Source organism: Odocoileus virginianus, chromosome 8 (genome assembly GCF_023699985.2).
Source record: "Odocoileus virginianus isolate 20LAN1187 ecotype Illinois chromosome 8, Ovbor_1.2, whole genome shotgun sequence".
NCBI classification, from domain to species: domain Eukaryota; kingdom Metazoa; phylum Chordata; class Mammalia; order Artiodactyla; family Cervidae; genus Odocoileus; species Odocoileus virginianus.
The window spans coordinates 16,629,259-16,649,506 of NC_069681.1; the positions used below are offsets into that span (position 1 = coordinate 16,629,259).

Here is a 20,248-nt window from a genome sequence, read left to right on the forward strand (position 1 = left end):
ACTTCCTGTCCCCTAGACTTCACAATTTCTCATCCTCCAAGGTACTGAGTTGGTCCCTGACACCTCCCTGCTGAAGAAGCCAAAGCACTTGTTTTAATCTCTGATGAAACAGTGTGTTGCATGTATATCTAACCATGTGTTAGCTGTACATGTGCACAGTTTACCTTCCAGGGTGTGCACTCAAATACTTGATTTATGAAGAGCCAAGTTACAGAACCACTTTAGGAACAGATAAACCTAGACTTTCTGGATTGGAGAGTCTCTCATGAAAAGTTCAGTCCCAATTTTGTTTCCAGAGCAGACATCATACACACAGCCCATTTACTGAACATTGCCTGACCTGGACTGACTTCTGCTCGATGTACCATAATCATCCTAATTAATCCAAATATGGAAAAGACAGAAAAAATGAAGATGGACCCATGTTGAAATGAAATGTGGATGAACCACATGATTCTTCTAGAGGCAGAGCTGGGTACTGATTCTAGATATCACCATGGCCTCTGTGTGTGTGTGGATGTGGCTAGTCCCCTAGCAAGAACCATCCAACCCCTCACCTCACCCCTCCCTTCCAGGACTCATACCCTGAAATCTTAAAGGCACAGAGCTGATTGGAGTTTGTAGTATGGATGATGCTCTAATAGCCAATAAGTCATCTTTGAGATTTATTCTTTAGGATTCATTTGTTGAACTGTCACCTCTCAGGGGTCACATTTTATAATCTACTTTTACTTTGCCCAGGATGCAAAACCTCTCCCACACAAACATTTACTCAAGTACTGAGTAATGTACTTAAGTACTCAAGTACTGCATAATATACTGACTGGTCCTGAAACAGTTCACAGTTCTCTCAGTGTTCTGCAGATTTGGTTTCATACAAGCTGAGCAGCATCTCAGGACCCCTTCGAGCCACTGTGCCATCGGTCACAATTGTGCCAATGAATATGCCATCCTATAATTTAAGTCTTACATTATTGATTTTTAAAACCACATGAGTCAAAAATTTCAAGTATATAGGTTCTATAATATGCTTTATTTTTATCTCAGAAATGTATCTTCTCCCTGAAATTATATTTAAGTAGCTATTTCTCTTTAATTTTTGGAAAGAATACAGTGTCTTCTCTAGAAAAAAGAAACTGAATTCTGAGACAAGGCAGGTCTCACTGGGAAATGCGTTTGAGAAAGTATATTACAGTATATTTATCTCCTGTGAACAGATGCCCCTGAAAGGACAAAGAGCATATCCTAGAAGGAAGGGCTATTCCTTCCATGACGAAAGGGTTCTTCATGGAGACAGAAGATGACAACTATTAACAAACTAGAAGACTCTCAAAATCACACATAAAGTTGAAAGACATATAATGACATACAAAAGTAGAAGTAAGACACTCAGTCTTACAAGGTTTCCACAGTTTCCTCTGTGAATCCTCTTGCTCTGGATACTTTTTAAGGACCCCTGTACATACACATATCATAACACCATCAAAGGAAAAGCACTTACCTCTCACTTTTTAATCGATCCCCTCTCTTCACGCCTGGCTGCCATGGCAGTGGGGAGACAGAGCACACAGGTACTCCGAGCACCTTTGAGCGTCCTGTCCACAGGGCCCATCGAGGGTCTGTGATGACGGCAGGGAACAAAGTGAATAAAGCATATCTGAAGTGCACCCGTGCCCAGACCTGCAAAAACCACTGCTCAAGTGCAGAAAGCGAGCAGTACAGACTCCAGTCTGTCCACGGGGCCTTCCCAGGACAGACCCCTCCCCTACGCCTGTGCTGTAGCTCCTCTCGGAAGTACCCCGACACGCATGTTTCCCAAGTTGTTCAGACGCTAAAAACCACCACCAGCTGAAATTAACTACTTGATCATGAGCGCATAACCCCCCACCGCGGACCTTCTGGCACCTGAAGACTGATGAGGTTAACGCCCCTGTTACCTCACCGTCGACCAATTAGACAATTGTGCGTGAGCTGATCGTAGACCCTGGAATGCCCCTCCCTCATGCTTTGCTGAAAGAAACCTTTTGGAAAGTGTGGGTTTTTTCTTTTAATGTGTATTGGTCCTTTCCCCAATACACTCAATTAGTAAAATAAATGGAAAAGTCACTTTCAGCATTTCTTGCTAAGAATACTGACAGTCGAAATTGAATGATTAGATGTTTTAACTTAGAGTGTTGGAGACACTGTTGTTACTGACCAGTGTTAGACAAACTCAGGCAAGGCTTCGCTGGGACTTGTGCAGCAGCAGAAGGGAGTGAAAACAAGTAACAGGTGGTGTCCTTGCTCACTCCCTGACTCGGGGGGAGGTGGGGGCTGTGAGCTGGTTCCTTTTTTTTTTTAATTGGAGGATAATTGCTTTACAATATTGTATTGGTTTCTGCCATACATCAACATGAAGCAGCCACAGGTATACATGTGTCCCCTCCTCTTGAAGCCCCCTCTCACCTCGCTAGGTTGTCACGGAGCCCTGGGTTGAGCTCCCTGCGTCACACAGCAGATTCCCACTGGCTGTTTTACATATTGTAGTGTATTTGTTTCCATGTTACGCTCTCCACATGTCCCACCCTCTCCTTCCCCTACTATGTCCATAAGTCTGTTCTCTATGTCTGCGCCTCCATTGCTGCCCTGCAAATAGATTCATCAGTACCATCTTTCTAGATTCCATATATATATGTGTATACATATATATATATATGCATTAATATACAATATCTGTCTTTCTCTTTCTGACTTACTTCACTCTGCACAATAAGCTCTAGGTTCATCCACTTCATTAGGATGGACTCAAAAGCATTCTTTTTTTAGTAGCTGAGTAATATTCCATTGTATGCATATTGGATACCAAAACTTCTGTATCCTTTCATCTGTCAACAGACATCTGGTTGCTTCCATGTCCTAGCTATTGTAAGTAGTGCTGCAGTGAATATTGGGGTACATGTGTCTCTTTCAATTATGGTTTTCTCAGGGTATACACCCAGTAGTGGGATTTGGGGGTCTTATAGTTTTTGTACAGCAAGGAAACAATAATCATGATTTTAAAACACCCTTCAGAATGGGAGAAAATAATTGCAAATGAAATAAATGATAAAGAATTATTTTCCAAAATGTACAAGCAGCTCAATACCAGAAAAACAAACAACCCAACCAAAATCTGAGTGGAAGACCTAAACAGACATTTCTCCAAAGAAGACACACAGATGGCCAACAAACACATGAGAAGATGCTCAACATGGCTCATTATTAGAGAAACACAAATTAAAATTACAATCAGGTATCACCTCACCTGGTCAGAATGGCCATCATTAAAAAATCTACAAACAGTAAATGCTGAAGAGGATGTGGAGAAAGGGGACCCTCATTCACTGTTGGTGGAAATGTAAGTTGATACAGCCACTATGGAGAACAGTATGGATATTCCTTAAAAAAAAAAAAAAATAGGAGCTGGTTCTTTATGTGGGGTGAGGGTAGGGGTGGTGCAGGGGTCTGTCCAGAGGGGTGGCTTAGGTGGCCTGCCCACCACCTCATGGTGCTGGGTGTAGGGCGCATGCATGGTACCCTGCTTTTGCTCCTTGCTCCTCAGAAGTAGCAGTTGGATTTTTCATCTTTTTGTATCTTGTTGTTCATAATTTGCCCCAAATACTCCTGCACACAGTTACTTTTAGTCCCTTATGGTTTCTTTGTATTCTGTTGCTCAAGGAGACGTTTGTCCAGGTGCAAGCTCCGCAGCAGAGTCCCAGGTCCCAGGTTTCAGGTCGCAGCCTTTCTCCCTGTTATTCCAAAAACCCTAAACCTCTAGTTCATTTTTACATGAAATGAAATACTGATGAATTTCTGTATTTCCAAGAGAACTAGCAGGAATAACTCACTTATTTGACAACACATTTCTGTGATGACCCAGATTTCAACAGTCACCAGCATGTAGGCCTGTATAGCCCACAAAGCCTCTCTCCCACCAGGCTGCAGTGGGTAATGCAAAACATCTACTATGGCCACTTTAAATGCCTAATATGCCTCCTATAATGCCTGTTCTAATCCTTTGGAATAGATGCTATTGGCCCATTTTACAGATAGGGAAACTGAGGCTTAGTAAAGAGATTTACCCAAAATCACATGGCAAGTAGGGTTGTGCTGGGCTTAGGACCACCTACCCTCCAGGGATGACCGAGCCACCTCCCTCCTAGGGCAGGCTCAGGAGAAAAGAGCAGCTCTGAGTGGGTGAAGTGGGCTGGCAGAAAGTAGAAAGAACAATGAATATTGAACACTCCCTGTCCACTTTCTAGCTCACCTCACAGTCAGGCCAGGTACCAGCCCCAGAAGGACAGAATGAAGCTCACACACACTGATGAAGATTATCTCTGCCCAGATCCATCCTGCTCATCACCCTTACAGTGTGGGCTCTGATCCACCTTCACTACCCACCTGGAATCTGTGATTGTAGCTCCATCACAGAGACTTCTCATAAATTCAATAAACTCCAAGGGTCTGGATTTAAGATGACGTGACAGGAGCAGCAGCTGTTCTTTGTAATGTGAAAGTTTCTTTGTGTGTGACCCCAAGCAAAGAGAACCGGATCCAGTTTCTTCAGAGCTCCTTTGTTTCTTTATCATTTTGGAAGTGCCTCAATAGCTCTTACATCCCCCAAAGGCCCTTTGGATCATGTCTTACAAATATGTCAATGTGAGTTATTGTATGACTCTCATCCTGACAAATCTCAGCATGTGGTATTTGTCATTGACTGAGTTGTCACAAGAATGATGTAGAATGTAAACTCAAAATCGAAGTCACGAACATATAAATGGTTGATACAGCTATGGCCTGAATTTTACCTCTCTTTTTTCTTAAAAATAACTTCTATATTTTCTTCTGGGTTGCTGCCCAAAGTGTCCTTCTGGTGGCACATTCAAACCACTTGGAGGTCTTTTTACACAACTGACTCAGACCGAGTGACTCAGTCTGGTGGAGGGAAGGGCCTGGGCATTGCTCAAAAAATTCCTAGATGATTCAAAATGGCCCGTAAGGCTAAGAAGCTTTGGGGCAGTGGTGTGGGTTGGCCTCACTTGGGCCGATTTACAAATTATGGGTGGCTAGGTCCCACCCCCAGAGATTTCCACATAATTGGTCCAAGCCTGGGAGTCAGGATTTGAGAGGCTCCTTAGTTATTGTCATGTGCAGCCAAGCTCGAGGACCACAGCAGAGCACAGATGGGAGATGATTGTTTGCTAGAAAAGGATGACAAAGTAATGAGCCAAAAAAGTAGGGAACAAAACTATTCATGCTCCTCCAAGTAGCTGGAACCCCACACGTCTGCCTGGTCCCCTTCCATATGCAATATTAGTGAAGATAAAGGTCACTCCTCTTAACATCCAATGCCTGCCTTCTTTATGTTCCCTCCAAGACTTCCTGCTTAGCTCTTAATAGCAGCAACTTGGCTCTGGACCTTGCAAGCTGTGTGTTGCCTCAGGCAATGTGCTTACTCCTCCAATCTCATCCTCCTCTGAAAAATGGGTGTGCTGATCACAACTAGTGAAGACAGGAAAGGTGAGGAGGCAAGTGAAGTGATTAGTAAAAGGCTCAAGACACAATAAGTGTTCGTTACTAAAAATCAGTGGACTTTTTAGTTTCTTTTTGGTAATAATCACTAATGACACACATAGATTTTTTATGTTCCAGGCACTGTTCAAGTGCTTAACATGTATTAGTTCATTTCATTCTCACAGAGACCTTATAAAGGAATTCATTTTGAGTCCCATTTTACAGATGAGCAAGTTCAGACACAGAGAGGTTAAGCAACTCGTCCTAGATCCCACAGTGGGTGAACAGAGCCACATGGAACTCCAGATCTCATGTTCTAACCACTTGCATGACTGACTCTCAAGCCACACAGCGAGCTTACCTCTCACGTTCCCGCTACCTGCTCACACTGTTCAACTCTGTCCTACAAGCCTGGACTCTGAGGCACCATCTGGGGTTTGACAGAGGCTAATGGGGTCATCAAACATTCCAAGGTCAATCCACCAGATCCCTCTCGCAGTGGTCGGGGGAGTTCAGGGCTTCCTTCTCTTTGGCCACCTGACGCACAACCTCTCAGTAGGTTTTACAAGCGACTTTACCTCTGTCTCTTGATAGTTGACTGGGCGTGAGACACAGCACTTTCAGCTAATGCTATGTCATGTTCCCTTCAGTTTGACTTCCCATGTTTCTTGGGCATGACTTCCTCCTAGCCACAGGCCTGTGAGGCCATCAGCCCAGTGAAGAGCTGTGCCTTCTTTCTAGCCCCACAAAGAGGGGCAGACCCAGTGCTGGGAAGAGGTGGCAGGAGTCGGAGAGTGCATACGGGAGAGACCACCTCCCACCAGAGAGAGTCACTGCCTCCACCGACTTGTGTCTGAGCATCACTCCTCACATCCCCTCAGTCCACTGGCCCCACTTGCAACCTCATTTCCTTCCTCCCTTTTCCCAGCTATCAATCTGCAGACAGCTCTACCCCCCATGAGTTTCCCCAACAAGCCTTACTTTTCAGACCCTTCTTCCCCAACTCTCTGACCTGCCACTTAGAACTGTTTCTTTAAGTAATTTTCCCAAGCTGCCCTGGCTTTGATGTTCATCAATGCCAAGGACTACCAATAATGTTCGTGTTTTATTACTTCCTGATTCCCCAAACCTTTTATTTAGCTTCCTAGATACCAACTTTTAAGGCACTGGTAACAAATCTGAATTTCTGAACTTCCCTTACTAACAGCTCTGCTTTTCTCCGGTACTTCTTTCTGCCTCAGCACTATTTTGGAAGTTTTCCTGGCCTGTTTTTTTTCCTTAAATAATTTGATTTATTTATGGCTGTGCTGGGTCTTCCTTACTGTGAGCAGGTTTCAGTAATTGCAGTGAGCGGGGGTTGTTCTTTGTTGAGGAGCATGGGATTCTCATTGTGGTGGCTTCTCTTTCTGTGAAGCAAGGACTCTAGGGCACGTGGGCCCAATAGTTGCAATTCCTGGGATCTGGAGCACAGGCTCAATAGTTGTGGCACATGGGCTTAGCTGCTCCGAGGCATGCAGGATCTTTCTGGACCACGGATTAAACCCAGGTCTCCTGCACTGGCAGGTGGATTCTTTACCACTGAGCCACCAGGGAAACCCCTGGCCCATTCTTTTTAAGCAACAGAGTCTACAAAGCTGATCAGTCTAGCTATGAGTTAGAACCCTTTTAGTCTTCTAGAAATTACCCATCGGGAGAAAAATACACATAGGAAATCTTCCTGACTTAGCCTGGTGGGTCTCTAAAGATGTGGAATGCAGTTTTCCCCAAGGATAACTTCAGGAAACTCTTTTCTACAGAAGAATCAAATGTAACATGACTGTGTCTGCAGGGCTTCTTCACAGCAGGAGGAATGTGTGCTGTGGAGTCCAACTGCGTGAACTGGAATTCTGAACTCTTTTTGTTAGCTGTATAACTTTTCCTGACCTCAGTTTCCTCATCTGTGAAATGGAAATAACAATAGGATTCAATGTGAAATGGAAATTAAAGGGGATGATGCATTTTAAATACTTGGCATAGAATAAATGCTCAAGAAGTCATTGCTATAGTTAATTTTATCATCTTCTTTATCTTATTAGTGACAGAATCCTGTTCCCCAGGATTCATCAAGAGTGAAGGGCTGAAAAGCACCTCTGTAAACAGAGCGATGGGCTTCCCTGGTAGCTCAGTGATAAAGAATGCACCTGCCAATGCAGGAGACATGGGTTTGATCCCTGGGTAAGAAAGGTCCCCTGGAGAAGGAAACGGCAGCCTACTCCAATATTCTTACCTGGGAAATCCCATGAACAGATGAGACTGGCAGGCTACAGTTCAGGGGGTCGAAAGACTTGGACACGACTTCACGACTAGACAAAAACAACAAACAGCAGCAGGCGAGCCAGGGCAGCCCCAGACATTTCTGACCCTCTCCTGCAGCCTCCCACTCCCCTCTCCCTTCCTCCTCCCTCTCTCTCTCCTTGGTCTCCTGAAGGTGCTAGAACATTCTATGAGTTTTCAGCTGCTCAGTGAGGAAGATCAGAGCTGACATTTTTCTCTCTTTAATATGGACTACTGAAAAGATTAAAAATTCCAAGATGCACCTGACTTGAAACTATCAATAGCAGTTGGAGTGGAAGACAGAAAAAGGTGATCTGAGTGAGTTTTCACTTTTAATTATGTATAATGTATAAGTACAGGGGTTATGGTAATATTTGCCTTCTTTCTTATATTTTTTCAGCATTCTATATTTTAAGCCTACTTTATGCCTTTTAGACATTAAATGAATGAGTAATAGTGATTTATTGTTTCAATTAAATGAACTTTTCCCTGACTCAGAAATTGCACAGCAGTGCAGTTTGTATCATTTGGGTTCTATATAATGAATATCCCAAGCTTTGTCTTTAAGCTTTGCAAGATAGTACAGGACATTGGCTGGCATCCTGAGGAAAGCACAGAGGAAGTCTGAAAGGAGAGGAAGATGTGACCCTTAGACAAAAAGGAGTGTCCAACCAGGGCCAGAGGTCAGAGGTCAGTCAGTTCCTTGACCTGTAGGCCTCCTGCCTTTCTTCTCCAACACCCTGTATTCTAGATGACTTCCTGCATCCGTTTGCTCTCAGCACACTTTATGGTCTTCTTTTGTAGTTGCAGAGTATAGTTAGAAAGAGATTTATTCTCTCCATATTTGATATATGGGCTTATCTATGATGGGTGCTGCAGCCATAAATAAAAAGATGCTTACTCCTTGGAAGGAAAGATATGACAAACCTAGACAGCATATTCAAAAGCAGAGACACCACTTTTCAGCAAAGGTCTGTATAGTCAAAGCTATGGCTTTACAAGTAGTCATGTATAAATGTGAGAGTTGGTCTATAAAGAAGGCTGAGCACCCAAGAATTAATGCTTTCAAACTGTAGTGCTGAAGAAGACTCTTGAGAGCCCCTTGGACAGCAAGGAGATCAAACCAGTCAATCTTAAAGGAAATCAGTCCTGAATATTCATTTGAAGGACTGATGCTGAAACTGAGGCTCCAATACTTTGGCCACCTGATATGAAGAGCCCACTCATTGGAATTCTAATGCTGGGAAAGATTGAGGGCAAGAGGAGAAGGGAGTGACTGAGGATGAGATGGTTGGATGGCATCACCGACTCAGTGGACATGAGTTTGAGCAAACTCCGGGAAATAATGAAGGACAGGGAGGCCTGGTGTGCTGCAGTCCATGGGGTCTCAAAGAGTTGGACATGACTTAGCAACTGAACAACAACAAAAACACAAAAGCAGACCAAAGCAGTTTTTTCCAAGCCCATCGCTATGAGCACACTGATGAACTGGAGGAGATTTCCTGAGCCAAGGGGCAGTGGCCATGGATGCTAGCAGTATTCTGTACATTCTCAAAACTGGGCTCAGACCTAAGGAAAGCTCCTATTCAGAAAAGTTATGACCTAAATTTATTTCAATTCATGTATTTCCATACATTCTGTCTAGTAATGCCACAGACACATTTCTCTGCATTTCAAATTTATTCCCATCCACCAAGAATCAGTGCTTAGTCATCATATTTCAATCAAGAAGAGTCCATATCAAGTATAAATTGGTAAACTTTTCTGGGAGAGAAGTTGGCAATACATATCTACTAAAATAAAAGCAAATAATTTTATTTTATTTCTATGAATTCACTTGCTGGGGTGTTTGGAAATACAGGCCCACACCTCTGTGTTATAGCAGTATTGGTAACAGAAACATTAGAACAACATAAATCCATTCAGAGGACTGTTAAGCCATTGTACAGTCACAGAGTGGAATATATACAATCATTAAAAAGAATGACATCTGTATCTCTAAATATTGACAATGAAGATGGCCAAGACTCATTGTCAAGGGGGAAAAAACAGGTCCATTATATATATATATATATCAGAACACCCACTTATATAAACAGAAAAATAATTTGTTGATACACTCATATAGACATAGAAAATGAAGGATGTATTTGAAAACATTTTATTTCATACACTAAGTTTTTATTGATGTGAACAGCTGACTGATATAAGCAGCTGACTTGAACTCATTGGAAAAGACCCTGATGCTGGGAAAGATTGAAGGAAGAAGGAGAAGATGGCAACAAAGGAGGAGACAGTTGGAAGGCATCACCAATTCAGTGGAAATGAACTTGGGTAAACTCCAGGAGAAGTTGAGGGACAGGGAAGTCTGGTGTGCTGCAGTCCATGGGGTCTCGAAGAATTGGACATAACTTGGTGACTGAACAAGAATGAAAGTTTTTCTATGAGGCTTACTGTGTTACTGGGAAACAGACTCTTGGAGGGCACAAACAGAACCTTGTGTGTACCAGAAACCAAGAGAAAGGAGCAGTGACCCCACAAGAGACTGACCCTTACTCGCCCATGAGTGTTCAGGAGTCTCTGGTGGAGGCGTGGGTTGGCAGTGGCCTGCTACAGGGTGGGGGCACTGAGTGTAGCAGTTCCTGAAGGAGGTTACCATTATCTTCATTACCTCCACCATAGTTTGGCCACAGGTAAACAGCAGAAGCATGCCGGCTGCACTGGACCACGCAGAAGCATGGCCGTGAGGAGCTACCCCTCCTCTAAGGTCAGGGGCAGCGGCCAAGAGGAGCTACTCCATGTCCGAGGTCAGGGGTGGCAGCCGAGAGGAGCTGGCCCACGTCCAAGGTCAGAGGCAGTGGCCGAGAAGAGCTACCCCACACCTGAGGTCAGGGGCAGCGGCCGATAAGAGCAACCCCATGTCCAAGGAGCAGCGGCTACACAGGCACAAGAGGACCGAGAGGAGCTACTCCATGTTGAAGGTCAGGAGGGGCGGTGATGAGGAGATACCCCTTGTCCGAGGTAAGAGGAATCCAAGTAAGGTGGTAGGTGTTGCTAGAGGGCATCAGAGGGCAGACACACTAAAACCATAATCACAGAAAACTAGCCAATCTGATCACAGGACCGACCACAGTCTTGTCTAACTCAATGTAACTAAGCCATGCCGTGTGGGGCCACCCAAGATGATCAGATCATGGTGGGGAGGTCTGAAAGAATGTGGTCCACTGGAGAAGGGAATGGCAAACCACTTCAATATTCTTGCCTCGAGAACCCCATGAACAGCATGAGAGGGCAAAATGATAGGATACTGAAAGAGGAACTCCCCAGGTCAGTAGGTGCCCAATATGCTACTGGAGATCAGTGGAGAAATAACTCCAGAAAGAATGAAGAGACGAAGCCAAAGCAACAACACCCTGTTTTGGACGTGACTGGTGATGGAAGTAAAATCTGATGCTGTAAAGAGCAATATTGCATTGGAACCTGGATTGTTAGGTCCATGAATCAAGGCAAATTGGAAGTGGTCAAACAGGAGACGGCAAGAGTGAACAACAACATGTTAGGAATCAGCAAACTAAAATGGACTGAAATGGGAGAATTTAACTCAGATGATCATTATATCTACTACTGTGGGAAAGACTCCCTTAGAAGAAATGGAGTAGCCATCATAGTCAACAAAAGAGTATTAAACACAGTACTTGGATGGAATTTCAAAAGCAACAGAATGACCTCTGTTCATTTCCAGGGCAAGCCATTCAATATCACAGTAATCCAATTCTATGCCCTGACCAGTAATGCTGAAAAAGCTGAAGTTGAACGGTTCTATGAAGACCTACAAGACCTTCAAGAACTAACACCCAAAAAAGATGTCCTTTTCATCATAGGGGACAGGAATGCAAAAGTAGGAAATCAAGAAATACCTAGAGTAACAGGCAAATTTGGCCATGGAGTACAGAATGAAGCAGGGAAAAGTCTAATAGAGTTTTGCCAAGAGAATGCACTGGTTGTAGCAAACACCCTCTTCCAACAACACAAAAGAAGACTCTACACATGGACATCACCAGATGCTCAATACTGAAATCAGATTGATTATATTCTTTGCAGCCAAAAATGGAGAAGCTCTATACAGTCAGCAAAACCAAGACCAGGAGCTGACTGTGGCTCAGATCATGAACACTTATTGCCAAATTCAGATTCAAATTAAAGAAAGTATGGAAAACCACTAGACCATTCAGGTTTGACCTAAATCAAATCCCTTACAATTATACAGTAGAAGAGAGAAATAGATTCAAGGGATCAGATCTGATAGACAGAGTGCCTGAAGAACTATGGATGGAGGTTTGTGACATTGTACAAGAGGCAGTGATCAAGACTAACCCCAAGAAAAAGAAATGCAAAAGGGCAAAATGGTTATCTGAGGAGGCCTTACAAATAGCTGTGAAAAGAAGAGAAGAGAAAGGCAAAGGAGAAAAGGAAAGATACACCCATTTGAATGCAGAGTTCCAAAGAATAGCAAGGAGAGATAAGAAAGTCTTCCTCAGTGATCAGTGCAAAGAAATAGAAGAAAACAATAGAATGGGAAAGACTAGAGATCTCTTCAAGAAACCTAGAGATACCAAGCAAGTATTTCATGCAAAGATGGGCACAATAAAGGACAGAAACAGTATAGACCTAACAGAAGCAGAAGATATGAAGAAGAGGTGGCAAGAATACACAGAAGAAGTATACAAAAAAGACCTTCATGACTCATATAATCACGATGGTGGGATCACTCACCTACAGCCAGACATCCTGGAATGTGAAGTCAAGTGGGCCTTAGGAAGCATCACTACAAATAAAGCTAGTGGAGGTGATGGAATTCCACTTGAGCTATTTCAAATCCTGAAAGATGATGCTGTCAAAGTGCTGCACTCAATATGACAGCAAATCTGGAAAACACTGCAGTGGCCACAGGACTGGAAAAGATCAGTTTTCATTATAATCCCAGAGAAAGGCAATGCTAAAGAATGCTCAAACTACCACACAATTGCACTCATCTCACATGCTAGCAAAGTAATGTTCAAAATTCTCCAAGCCAGGCTTCAACAGTATGTGAACCGTGAACTTCCAAATGTTCAAGCTGGATTTAGAAAAGGCAGAGGAACCAGAGATCAAATTGCCAACATCCATTGGACAATTGAAAAAGCAAGAGAGTTCCAGAAAAACATCTATTTCTGTTTTATTGACTATGCCAAAACCCTTGACTCTGTGGATCACAACAAAATGTGGAAAATTCTTCAAGAGGTAGGAATACCAGACCACCTGACCTGCCTCCTGAGAAATCTGTATTCAGGTTCAAGAAGCAACAGCTAGAAACAGACATGGAACAACAGACTGGTTCCAAATCAGGAAAGGAGAATGCCAAGGCTGTATATTGTCACCCTGATTATTTAACTTATATGCAGAGTACATCATGAGAAATGCTGGGCTGGAGGAAGCACAAGCTAGAATCAAGAATGCTGGGAGAAATATCAATAACCTCAAATATGCAGATGACACCACCCTTATGGCAGAAAGCGAAGAAGAACTAAAGAGCCACTTTATGAAAGTGAAAAAGGAGAGTGAAAAAGTTGGCTTAAAACTCAACATTCAGAAAACTAAGACCACGGTATCTGGTCCCATCACTTCATGGCAAATAGATGGGGAAAGAATGGAAACAGTGAGAGACTTTATTTTTGGGAGCTCCAAAATCACTGCAGATGGTGACTGCAGCCATAAAATTAAAAGACACTTACTCCTTGGAAGGAAAGTTATGACCAACCTAGACAGCATATTAAAAAGCAGAGACATTACTTTGCAAAGTAAAGTAGATAGACAAAGGTCTATCTAGTCAAAGCTATGGTTTTTCCAGTGGTCATGTATGGATATGAGAGTTGGACTATAAAGAAAGCTGAGTGCCAAAGAATTGATGCTTTTGAACTGTGGTGTTGGAGAAGACTCTAAGAGTCCATTGGACTGCAAGGAGATCCAACCAGTCCATCCTAAAGGAAATCAGTCCTTAATATTCATTGGAAGGACTGATGCTGAAGCTGAAACTCCAATACTTTGGCCACCTAATGCGAAGAATTGACTCATTGGAAAAGACCCTGATGCTGGGAAAGATTGAGGGCAGGAGGAGAAGGAGATGACAAAAGATAAGATGGTTGAATGGCACCACTGACTCAAAGGACAAGAGTTTGAGTAAACTCCAGGAGTTGGTGATAAACAGGGAGGCCTGGTGTACTGCAGTCCGTGGGGCTACAAAAAGTCGGACTTGACTGAGCAACTGAACTGAAATACTGTGTTAGAGGTACTACTCTAAGTTCTTTATAAGTATTAACTGATTTGATCCTCATGAAAAACTCTGAGGTAGGTGCTATTACTATTCCCATCTCAGATAAGAGATTCAGACAGCCCAAGGTCACAATCAGGATTGCAACCGAGGTGGCTTGGCTCAGCCACTCCTTAAGCCACCACAGCATGCTTCTTTCCAGCATGGCTTCTTTTTTTTTTTTTAACATATTTTTAAAATCAGTTTTTGCTTTTAATTTAAAATCTAAGAATTAATAGAAAATAGGTCTACAGTACTTGGGGCATATTAGTGGCTGTTTTTAGGCATAAAAACATGTTGCTATCTTGAGTGTTTAGGTTTTTAGAACAAAACCCAGAAATATGAGCTGATTATTTGCCTTTTCAGTGATAGGAATAGCAGAATTTGTTTCAAATTTTGATGCTTACTGAAATCTAGCTCAAAAGAGCAAGTTGACTTGAAAGAGTTTGCTTTTAGAGTCACATCCATGAGATCCTCAGAGCAAAGCCAGGAGCAGAATTTCTTAGCAAACAAGCTTTCCTCCAATAAGACCCCCACCCCCACCAGCCAGCCAAGAAGCAGATGGGAAGGAAAAGTGAGCAGTAACTGTGTTGGCTATGGATACTCAAGAGTCATGCAGACCTCAGGAATCCCATAGTAATTCCCCTTCCCTCTAAGGTGGACACTGAAATTGGTGAAAGTGACTGACACTTTACTCCTCTTGGTGGTTCTGGCATCGACTGCCCAGGGGATTATCACTTGCCGATGTCATTTACCTGATGACATCACATGTGAAGATCTGTTAGATGTACTGAGAGGTGGGTAAATAGGCTGTGGATGAAAAAAAGAAAATAGAATTAGCTAGAAAATGAAAATGAGAGGGGGCCTTAGTCCAAAGGGTCCCTCAAGATTTGACCAGGGAAGGAAACAATCCCAAGTGAGATGGCATGGGTGAGGCAAGGCTGGTAAGGAGGGCATCTGAAACTGCCTGGAACTTGGCTGCAAATAGTAAGAACCAGCCCACTGTAGCTAATGGAAGAGGGAGTGGGGGTGGAATGATATGGATGGAGAGAAGCCAGTGGCCATTCATAGTCTAGAAAAAGCCAAACTGGAAACTAGAAATCTGAAATCTGGCAGGTCTCCTGGTTGCAGAATTCTTGGACCTGTCAAGAGTTTCAGTCAATGGGTAGAATTCACCCCACATCCATGGCAGATACTGTCTCTATTCAGTCATTTTTCCAGGCTTTTGTTGTGGGCTTTCAAAAACCCCAGAGAGAGTTCCAGCATCTACAGCAAGTTGGCGGTGTCCTTGGCTCCCTGGCTGATTTTGCAATCTGCTACTCACACCTCTCAGCCTCCTCGACAGGAGGAAAGGGAAAGACTGCACTTCCGTTTCTCTGTAAGATGCCAACTTCTTTTCTCTTTCACGTTCATTTTCTTTCTTTTTCTAAGACATTTCTTTGGCTGGCTAGAAAGTCATTTACAGACTCCCTTATGGCATTTATTGCCCCAGCCATGAGCCTTTCATCTGGTACGTTTCTGTAATAGTTGAACTGATTGTTTGCAGTGGGATTATTTTGCTGTTGGCACACACAGCAGCAGTGCCCAGGAATCGTGGGCAGTCTAACTGTCCTGCAGAGAGCAGGGGCCAGAAACTTCAGGGTGCTGAGGATGGCCACTTTTCACATCAGGAGCTGTCTTCATTTCCACTGAAAGCAGAGCCTGAGATGAGAACTTGATGTGGATAGTTTATTTGAGAGGTGATTCTAGGAAGTAGGAATGGGGAAGAAGGAATGGGGGTAGGAGGATGAGAGAGAAAGAGAACACTTCAAATTAAGTATATATTCCCGAGATCATCTCGGCAGATAACCTGGGATGTATGCTGCTGGGGACCTCTGTCAAGTGCAGTAAATATTCAGATTCCTCCTAGAATTACCAGCTAAAAGAGTAGGAGCTTGAAATTGGGTCCACAGGTTCTCTCCCCTGCCCCTGTTAAGTTTATCCCCAGGAGTCTGTATGCATCTCCACTTCCTAGTTGCTTCTATTCATTAACCAGGAGGGCTCCCATAATTTTGAAGAAGTCTTTGAGGCATAAAGAAAAATAAAGAAATAAAAACAAGTAAGAGGAAAAAAACACTTCCGTTGAGCTCATATGCTGTGGGTAGAAGAACGGAAAGAACTTGCAGGGAAGTGTCTGCGCACTGAAGCCAAATTCAGGAGTGGGTGGAGAGGGTGTGATATAAAGCCCTACCTGGGATATGTCTTTAATTGCTCAAAGGTGGTGCACATGATTTTTTAAAAAATCAAGTAGAGAACAGTATACAGTAAAAAGCAGCAATTTCATACTCATTCCTTCCCAGAGTCAATTACTTATAACATTACCGGTTTTTCTAATATTAACTTCTAATTATTACCTCTATTTCTTACTCTTCCTCAAAAGAAATACATTTTAAAATCATTCACTCTATATCAGTGATTTTTCATGAAGCTTTTGGGTTTTCCCTGATCTACTTTTTGCCTGTTGAAACTGTTAATCGCTCAGTCATGTCAGACTCTGTAACCTGCCAGGCTCCTCTGTCTATGGAATTCTCCAGGCAAGAATACTAGAGTGGGTGGCCATTCCCTTCTCCAAGAAATCTTCCTGACCCAGGGATCAAACTCAGGTCTCCTGCATTGCAGGCAGATTCCTTACTGTCTGAGCCATCAAACTGGTCTCCAAAAAACTGAGATCTTTTCAACAAGTATATGTCTAAATTTCAACCCCAGATTTATCTCACAAACAATAGCTCTTAGTTTGTATCTCAGCTTGTATTTAACTTGTATTTGAACACTTTCATGACCTGGTGGTTCAGACAGTAAAGAATCTGCCTGCAATGCAGGAGACCCAGGTTAGATCCCTGGGTCAGGAAGATCCCTGGAGAAGGGAATAGCTACCCACTCCAGTATTCTAGCCTGGAGAATTCCGTGGACAGAGGAGACAGTTGGGCTACATACAGTCCATGGTGTCCCAAAGAGTCAGACACAACCGAGTGACTTAACACACACGAAAAAGAAAATATTTTCATAAAGATAGGTGAAAGCAAATATTACCCAAACTTCAGCCATATAATTTCATAACAGCTCTGGAATTAATTACTTGCTTTTGGCATTACAGAGATTCTATATCACCTTGGAAGGTTTAATTATTCCTCAGCTCAATTGAGTCCCCTTAAAACTAAGCCAAATTAATAGGACATATTCTTGAGAATTCATCATATCCTCTGAGGTTTGCACTTGAAAGACATTGCAGAAACATAATGTATAATTCATACCCCTCAAATACCTGTGAGTATCTTCTGAAACTGTGCTTCATTTCCATAAAATAGTTCTGGAATTCCACAAAGCATGTGATGCTACTGCGCTCAGACAGTTCAGCAAGAGGAAACGAGCATAATCTCCAATTACCATCTGTTTAAACCACACATGAGCCAGTTAGGATGTTTTCAGTAGCTAAGAACAGAAAACTCAACTCAGACTGGCTCAGACACTGAATGAGATTTATTGGCTCACATAAACCTAAATTCCAGAGCCAGCACAGACCTTAGGCATAATTTCTTTAGGACTCCAGCTCAATATCTCCACATTTCTCTCAACATTATCATTATGTCTGGGTGAGCTGCTTCACAAAATGACTTCCCAATATAGTCATGGCAGCAAGTTCAATCTTTGTATACATATTCTCCATTATCCAACAGAGAAAAAGAGAGATCTCCTGTGTCCCAGAATTCCCAGTAAATTTTCTAAGTATCACATTGATTATGCAACCTCTAAATCAATTCCTGGAACTAAGGGCATGTCATGCACTGAATGAGTTAGAACTGGATTATTTGAAGCAATAATTGTATAGACAGAGGAAGCAGGGCAACACCTGAGTCATAGCCAATTCCCATAGTTGTAAATACTTCCACTATAGCCAATAAGGTGAGAGAAAGAGAGAGAATTAAAGAAAAAAAAAAAACACTAAGAAGAATGCTAGAGATGTTGTTAAAGACAAAGAATGAAGAAATAATTTGAAGGAAATATTTGAAGGCACCGGGGTAGGACGGGTAGGAGGGGGAATAGTCCCTTCTGTTGATTGTACCCTACGAGGTAAGTTCATTCGATGAAATGGTTACATATAGAGACTGGAATAATAGGCACCACAAATTGTAAAGCAATTATCCTTCAATTAAAAATAAATTTAAAAAATAAGCACCAAGAAATTAACAGTTGTGATTTTTTTAGTGGTATAATTATGAATAATCTCCTTCATTTAAAAAAAAATATACATAAGTATGAATACACAACATATCATTTTTTTATAATGGGAAAAAGTAATATATTCTTAATATTATTTGCCAAAAAAAAAGCAAAGCACATCATGGAATAGATGCCAGCAGTGAGCATTCCAAATGCAGCATCTTCTTATAATACATAATTACAATACGTATAATCAATAATCAAACATTCCTCTCATGAAAAGTAATAGAATATTCCTTTAAGTTTAAAGGAGTAAATTCTTTAGTAAAGGAAATGACTGCTTTCTACATTATAAATTTTCTTCTACAATCATCACTCAAATATTTATTGATTATCCTCTATCTACCATGATAGTTTTCACAAATTGCTCCAAAACAATTTTGTTGATATTCATCTTTTTAATATTTCCAAAATTTAATTGAAATAAAAATCATATAAATGAGTGCATGGTTTAAAGATTAATCATCTTACTCATCTATTACTTTGGTGCTTACTTAGAGCTTCCAGTCACAAAAGAAAGGGGAAAAAATGATGAAGTTGATGGACCAGCAAAATATTAATTATGTGAGGCACTTAAATTATCAAAAACTAAGTAGTTCTTCTTGCATAAAAAATTACAGTGTCTGAGTGGCAGATGAAATGAAATGACAGAAATTCATCTTTCTTCTTCTGCCCCTCATTCATAAACCTTTCTGTTAATTTCAAAATGGAACGTATGAGGAATTAATGAGATTTTTGCTTGAAGCATATCCTTCTAAGCCCATACTATTTAAATTAGAAATTCACCAAAATGGTGTGTGCTTTTTCAGTGATTCTTGAAAAATGTTTCAATAGCTTCCAAATAACAGTCTCAACAGGTAATGATATTATGTAAATGTATTTAAGAAACAAGTATCTGAATCTATATTTTTCCCTCTTGAATCTTTTTTTTTAAGTTGAAGGCTTCAGATGAAATGTTTTATAAGTCTATTCAAGTATATGCACTTCTTTGCATAGCTAGCATAAGATCATATTACTTTGTCATATCAGAAAAGCAGCATTATAGAACCACTACACTGAAATTCATATGCCACAACACATATTTCCAAAGGATTTATTAATACAATTGTGTGGCCTTGATATAGAAGATTATTTCTGTCCCAGGTATATATCTTCCATACTAGATTAGCTACTACCTGAGGCAAGGGAGGGTTCTTGTGCCATATGCACCTTTGCATATTCAATTCAGTTCAGTTCAGTTCAGTCGCTCAGTCTTGTCCAACTCATTGTGACCTCATGAACCACAGCATGCCAGGCCTCCCTGTCCATCATCAACTCCTGGAATCCACCCAAACCCATGTCCATTGAGCCAGTGATGCCATCCAACCATCTTATCCTCTGTCATCCCCTTCTCCTACCCTCAATCCTACCCAGCATCAGGGTCTTTTCCAATGAGTCAGCTCTTCAGATCAGGTGGCCAAAGTATTGGAGATTCAGCTTCAACATCAGTCCTTCCAATGAACACCCAGGACTGATCTCCTTTAGGATGGACTGGTTGGATCTCCTTGCAGTCCAAGGGACTCTCAAGCGTCTTCTCCAACACCACAGTTCAAAAGCATCAATTCTTCAGTGCTCAGCTTTCTTTATAATCCAACTGTCACATCCATACACGACCACTGGAAAAACCATAGCCTTGACTAGATGGACCTTTGTTGACAAAGTAATGTCTCAACTTTTTAATATGCTGTCTAGGTTAGTCATAACTTTCCTTCCAAGGAGTAAGCAACTTTCAATTTCATGGCTGCAATCACCATCTGCAGT

The 20,248-nt window shown here is 42.0% G+C and overlaps 1 long non-coding RNA gene across 1 annotated transcript; it reads right to left on the reverse strand.

The window, feature by feature from the left end:
- Nucleotides 1-2,518: 2,518 nt before the first annotated feature.
- LOC110126697 (uncharacterized) lies at nucleotides 2,519-17,687 on the reverse strand. Its single transcript, XR_002310511.2, has 3 exons — nucleotides 17,493-17,687; nucleotides 7,799-15,001; nucleotides 2,519-3,417 (listed from the first exon to the last, which is right to left on the reverse strand). It is a non-coding gene; the product is annotated as an uncharacterized lncRNA (long non-coding RNA).
- Nucleotides 17,688-20,248: the final 2,561 nt, after the last annotated feature.